Below are 6636 nucleotides of genomic sequence, written 5' to 3' on the forward strand. Positions count from 1 at the left end.
CGGCGGTGGGGCCGCGAGTCGGAGCCGGACACCTGCGCGCCCTCCACATCCCCTCTGCCCTTTCTTTCTTTCCTCACTTCCCCTCCCTGCCCCAGGATGTGGGGAGGAGAGGAAGCGGCAGAGAGCAACTCTTTTGCGCACAGTGGACGCCCCCGAGCTGTTATTTCTGAAGAATGTTCCGTTCTGAAGCCAACACCGAAATTCCCTCCTGATTTAACAGAAAGCGAGGGCGTCTCTGTTCCCCATCCACGCTGCTGTCTGGTAAGTAAAAACAAACAGCAACAACAAAAACATAAATTCTTCCCCAGACGGGTCGTATGAACCTACCCCCGCTGTGTCTGCTGCGATGTCTGTCACCTGGATTCATGGCCGGATGTGAAGACAGAGCTGGATATTCCCACGTGGACCTTTCAGCCTGATGCGTTCCTGGAATCAGTGTCTGGGTCACAGTCTCTGCTCTGTCCCTTGATAGCCGTGACCTCAAGAAAGTTACTTAGCTTGTTAGAGCATCCATTGTTTCACCTGTAAGGAAGTCCCTACTCAATAAATGCCAGCTATTGTCATCATTTGTCTCCACTCTCTTAGAAGTGAATACAAACTTCTAGAAAGTGAAGCCTCATGTGTCTGTTGGCCACTTGTATGTCTCCTTTTGAGAAGTGTCTGTTCATCTCTTTTGCCCACTTTGTAATGGGGTTGTTTGGTTTTTTTCTTTTCAGCACGTTTGAGTTCCTTGTAGATCCAAGATGTTAGGCCTTTGTCAGACCTGGAGTTGGCAAATATTTTTTTCCCAGTCTGCGGGCTGTCTCCCTGCTCTCTTGATGGTTTCTTTGGCTTTGCAGAAGCTTGTCAGTTTAATGAGGTCCCACTTGTCTATCTTGTCTCTTATGGCCCATGCGTTTCTGGTTTTGTTCAGGAATTGGATGCCGGTTCCAATTTCCATAAGGGTGTGTCCTGCATTTTCTAAGGTTCTTATGGTTTGAAGTTTTATATTTAGGTCTCTGATCCATTTAGAGTTAGTTTTTGTGTATGGGGATAGATGAAGAAGTGTTCAACCTCACTAATCATCAAGGAGACACAAATTAAAACTACACCTAACTCCAGTCAGAATGGCCATTATTAATAACTAAAAAAAAAAAAAAAAAAGATGCTGAAGAGGATGTGGTGAAAAGGGAACACTTCTACACTGCTGGTGGGAGTGTAAACTAGTGCAACCTCTGTGGAAAGTAGTGTGGCGATTCCTAAAAGCTCTAAATATCGACCTCCTATATGACCCCACAATCCCCCTACTGGAAATATACCCCAAAGAACTCAAATCACTCTGTAAAAAAGATACCTGCACACGTATGTTTATCACAGCATTGTTCACAATACCAAGAACCTGGAATCAACCATGCTGTCCATCAAAAGAGGACTGGATTAAAAAAATGTGGTACAGGGTACCTGAATGAAACGTAATTGTACACCTAACTCTTAACTGTACCCCACAAAACCATAATAAAAAATATTGATGAAAAAAATAATAATATATAATAATATATACATATACACTGTGTATATACATATACACGGTGGAATACTATGCAGCCATAAAAAAGAACAAAATCTTGAATTTTGCAGCTACCTGGATGGAACTAGAGTCTACAATACTGAGTGATCTCTCACAGAAACAAAGATCTAAGTATCACATGTTCTCACTCGTTAGTGGACCTTGAACATCTATCATAATACTATAAGAAAAGAATTGACAGTGGCAGGAAACTATGGGGGGGCAGGGAGGGGAAGGGAGGTGGGTAGTCAATATCTGTCTGGGGACAGGGGGACACCCCTTATCACCAAGGGTACCTGAACAATGCATATTTGTATACCTGACCCTTAACTGTACCCCACAATTTTAAAATAAAAAATATGTTTAATAAAAAAAAAAGAAAGAAAGTGAAGCCTCTCTGACTTTTCACAGTGTCCTCCTGGCTCATAATATGGACTCCACAAATGTTTTTTGAGGTGAATTCAAGCCAGGAATTAAAACTCCATTTTAACATTCACTTAATATTTATAGGGAACTGTATCAAATCTTTTTTAAATTCTGGGATGCAAACATGGGAGACAGTCTAGCCGGGCAGACAGATTATAAGTAAATCAATTACAATAGAGCAGGGATGTTAACAGAGGAATACACAGTGCTATAGGAGCCCAGAGGAGGCTGGGAGACTGGTTGATAGACTTTTCTAAAACCATACATTGTGTTTAGAGAAAAATGTGAACCAGAATCGAAGCCTTGGCAGATTTTTGAACTGTGAGGCAATGATGAGTCCTATCATTCAGGAAGCAAAAGATACACCATTCTCTATTGGAAAATTAGGTATACTGGCCATGTGCTGGGGTGATAATTCTTGGACAAATATAGGTGTAGATATTTTGGTTTTTTTTTTTTTAAAGTCAGAATCTCACTCTGTCCAGACTGGAGTGCAGTGGCATGCTCATGGCCATCCTAGCGTCAACCTGATGGGCTCAGGCGATCCTTCCTCCTCAGCCTTCAAAGTAGCCAGAACTACAGGCACTTGCTACCACGCCTGGCTAATTTTTTTATATACCGTAGAGACAAGGGCTCACCAAGTTGCCCAGGTTGGTCTCGAACCCCTGGCAATCCTCTCGCCTCGGCCTCCCAAAGTGCTGGGATTACAGGCTTGAGACACCACACCCAGCCAGTGTTTCTTAGTTGACTTCTAGAAGTACTGCTTCTCTGCCTTGACCTACTCTGCCTTGGTTTAGTGACCATCCCAGTACAAATCCAGAAATGGGGAGCGGGAGCACTAGCAAATGGCCAAAAGAAACATCTCAGCTTATTAGTGCTGACACTAGACTGTAGCCCAGGACACCTGTAAGAGACAGAAAAATGAACTCAGACATCGGATACTGGCTGACACTCACAGCTGGGTCTTTGCATTCTCCTGTTAAACCCAGTTGCACAGAACACCAATATCACAAAGAGCCACTTTATGATGAAGCAAGACCAAAATCGAGGCCACTTAGTAATCTTGTATAAGTACTGACAAAAACAATATCATTGTACAAACCCCCAAAACACCAAACATCCCTCTCTCCTGCCTAATAGGAATGACTGCTGCTGTTTTATTAGCTACAACTTTGGCCCTGTTCTAGTCTTCCTACCTTATTAGAGATGAGAGTTATTGCAAGAATTGTCCCTGCTTCTTGACAATATCCAATCGAAAAATTTTAAAAGTCCTGCTTCCTTAAATCCCAACCAAAATCACCTCATATAAACCTAAATCCTGTAAGTTATTTTCTTTCCTTTTTTTTTCTTTATTTTTGTCGAGACAGGGTCCCACTCTGTCACCCAGGCTGGAGTGCAGTGGCACAATCATGGCTCACTGCAGCCTCGAATTTTGGGGCTCAAGAGATACTCCTAGCTCAGCTTCTGTAGTAGCTAGGACTACAGACAGGGGTCACCACACTCAGCTAATTTTTACAAAATTTTTGTATAGGTGGGGGTCTCATTATACTGCCCAGGCTGGTCTTGAACTCCTGGGCTCAAACAATTTTCCCCACTTCCACCTCCCAAAGCACTGGGATTATAGGCATGCACCACCAGGCTTGGGCGCCTATAGGTTCTTTTCTATGCCCACTTACTGAAATAACCTGGTACACGTACATTCTCCATCACTGCAGTGAGCAATAATAGAGCAAATCTGTTTAACCATACGCCTGCTTCTGGTGGTCTTTGGCTAGAGGGCATTGACCCTTGTAAATATTATATACTTCGCCCTTTAAGGTTACAGAGTATGCTATCTATGAACTCTTTCAGCCAACACTGTTGCACATCTCCTCAAGAGTGCCAGCCATGAGAAATTTCCTATTGGGCACAATGTACACAATTTGAGTGATACTTACGCAAAATGCCCAGACTTCACCACTACATAATATATCCATGTAAAAAAAAAAAAAAAAAAATGGCCGGACTCAGTGGCTCAGATGTGAGTGGATTGCCTGAGCCCGCGGGTTCGAGACCTGCCTGGGCAGACGAGACCTCATCTCTACAATAAAAATCAAAAAATTAGCCGGGTGTGGTAGCACGCGCCTATAATTCCGGCTACTCGGAAGGCTGAGGCGGAAGGATCGCCAGAGCCCAGCAGGTCGAGGCTGTGCTGGCCGGGAGCGGCCACTGCTACAGTCTGGGCGACAGAGTGAGACTCCAACTCAAAAAAAAAATACACTTGTGGCCTGGTTCGGTGGTTCAGCCTGTAATCCCAGCACTTTGGGAGGCCGAGGAGAGTGGATTGCCTGAGCCTGAGGGTTCGAGACCCGCCTGGGAAACTTGGTGAGACCTCATCTCTACAATAAATCAAAAACGAGCCGGGCGTGGTAGCGCAGGCCTGTAGTTCCAGCTACTTGGAAGGCTGAGGCGGAAGGATCGCCAGAGCCCAGCAGGTCGAGGCTGCGGTGGCGGGGAGCGGCCACTGCACTCCCGTCTGGGCGACAGAGTGAGACTCCAACTCAAAAAAAAAAAAAAAAAAAATGCACTTGTACTCCCTAAATCTATAAAAAAAAAATTTTTAATTTTAAAAGCGTGCCAGCCACTCTTCTAAATGCTTGAGATATAGCAGTGAGCAAGACAAAGAGGAAAAATGGTGTGGGAGGAGACAGATCAAAATCAAATAAAATGAGATAATTTTAGATACTATCAGTGTAGCTACCAGAATTAAGCAGGGCACTGGAATAGGAGACTAGGAGTAGAGGGGGAGATGTTACTGCGCATAGAATGGTCATAGACGGCAGGAGGAAATGATATTTTAGCAGAGTTCTGGTCAATAGAATCCGTTATAGCAAGAGCCAAGGAAAGCGCATTCCAGGCAAATAGAATGGCAAGAGCAGGAGTCCTGAGGCATGCTGGGTATGTTTCATAAACACAGACAGAAAAAAAAAAAGGTCTGGATGACTAGACTGCCTTACTCGAGCAGAGATTGGGGTTGGGGTGCGGGGAGGCATCATCAGAGGGGAGACGAGATCACACTCCTTGGGAAGGAGTTAAAATTTTATTCAAAGATGGGCAGTAGTTGGAAACTGCCAGGGGAGAGAGGGTGGGATTGGCAGTAGTAGGAAACTGCAGGGGGAGGAGTCACAGCTCACCAACAAGGGCACCTGCCTAATGAACATTTGTATCCCTAACCCTGAATTGTACCCCACATCTGCAAAATAAAAAATGTTTTAAAAATTTATTCAAGCCGGGCTCTGTGGCTCAGCCTGTAATCCCGCGCCTTTGGGAGACTGAGGTGAGGGGATTGCCTGAGCCCGCGGGTTCGAGACCCGCCTGGGCAGCGAGACCTCATCTTTACAATAAATCAAAAAATCAGCCGGGCGTGGTAGCGCGTGCCTGTAATTCCGGCTACTCGGAAGGCTGAGGCGGAAGGATCGCCGGAGCCCAGCGGGTCGAGGCTGCGGTGGCCAGGAGTGGCCACTGCACTCCAGTCTGGGCGGCAGAGTGAGACTCCAACTCAAAAAAAAAAAAAAAAAAAAAAATTTATTTAAAGGGCAATACAAGATCATTTGCTAAGACAGGGTATGAAAAATTTCTAGGAAAATGTCACACATAAGTTCCCAATAAAGTTAGTCCCCTTCCTAATGTAGAGTGAAAGACCAAATCTAGTGTACCCTTTTTCCTTTTTAGGAATTTATTTTATTTTATAGACAAAGGTTAATTGCATATGGATTTTTTAAAAGAGTCAAAAAAAATCATCAATGCATGCCTCATTTCCTGACTGGTCAATTTTAGCCTCTTTCTCTGTGCTGGACTTAGCTATTTTCTTCACTTTTCAAACCAGAACTGATCTGGCATGGAGAGAGAAGAGGAATGTGGCTGAAATTGATCTGACAAGAAAAAGAAAGCAAGAGTTAGGAGACTATGAAGCTGAGAAAGCCTAAGTTTTCATAATTTTTCTTTTCATAAAAGGCTCCCCACAAAAAGTTTGGCAGGCTGAATTTGGTTTATTTTTCTATTTTTCTCTGTTGACAGTTTTTTTAGCTGCAAGATGGCTGCCTTGGCTCTGGATAGCACATCCTTACAGAAAAATAGCCACCAATAGAAAAGGGGCTTTTCCCCACTTTGTGTCCCTTCTAAGGCCGGGAGGCACCCAGAACACTCCCTCTTCAATGGCCAGGATCTCATTGACCATTGATCCTGACCCAACCACTGGGAACTGGTTTTATTGGCTCTGGTAAGTTACATTTTTTTTTTGAGTTGGAGTCTCACTCTGTCGCCCAGACTGGAGTGCAGTGGCCGCTCCCGGCCACTGCAGCCTCAACCTGCTGAGCTCCGGCGATCCTTCTGCCTCAGCCTTCCAAGTAGCCGGAATTACAGGCGTGCGCTACCATGCCCGGCTGATTTTTTGATTTATTGTAGAGATGAGGTCTTGCTGCCCAGGCGGGTCTCAAACCGGCGGGCTCAGGCAATCCACTCACCTCAGCCTCCCAAAGGCGTGGGATTACAGGCTGAGCCACCAAGCCCGGCTGGTAAGTTACATTTTACTCCTGAGTCATGATGGGGGTGCAGGATAGACACCTGAAAAAATTGATGCTCTACTGGCAAGAAAGGGGGAATAATGAATAATCAGTCATTAGTTG

This window comes from Carlito syrichta, unplaced genomic scaffold (genome assembly GCF_000164805.1).
Source record: "Carlito syrichta isolate Samal-C Ts95f unplaced genomic scaffold, Tarsius_syrichta-2.0.1 Scaffold315408, whole genome shotgun sequence".
Classification (NCBI taxonomy): Eukaryota; Metazoa; Chordata; class Mammalia; order Primates; family Tarsiidae; genus Carlito; species Carlito syrichta.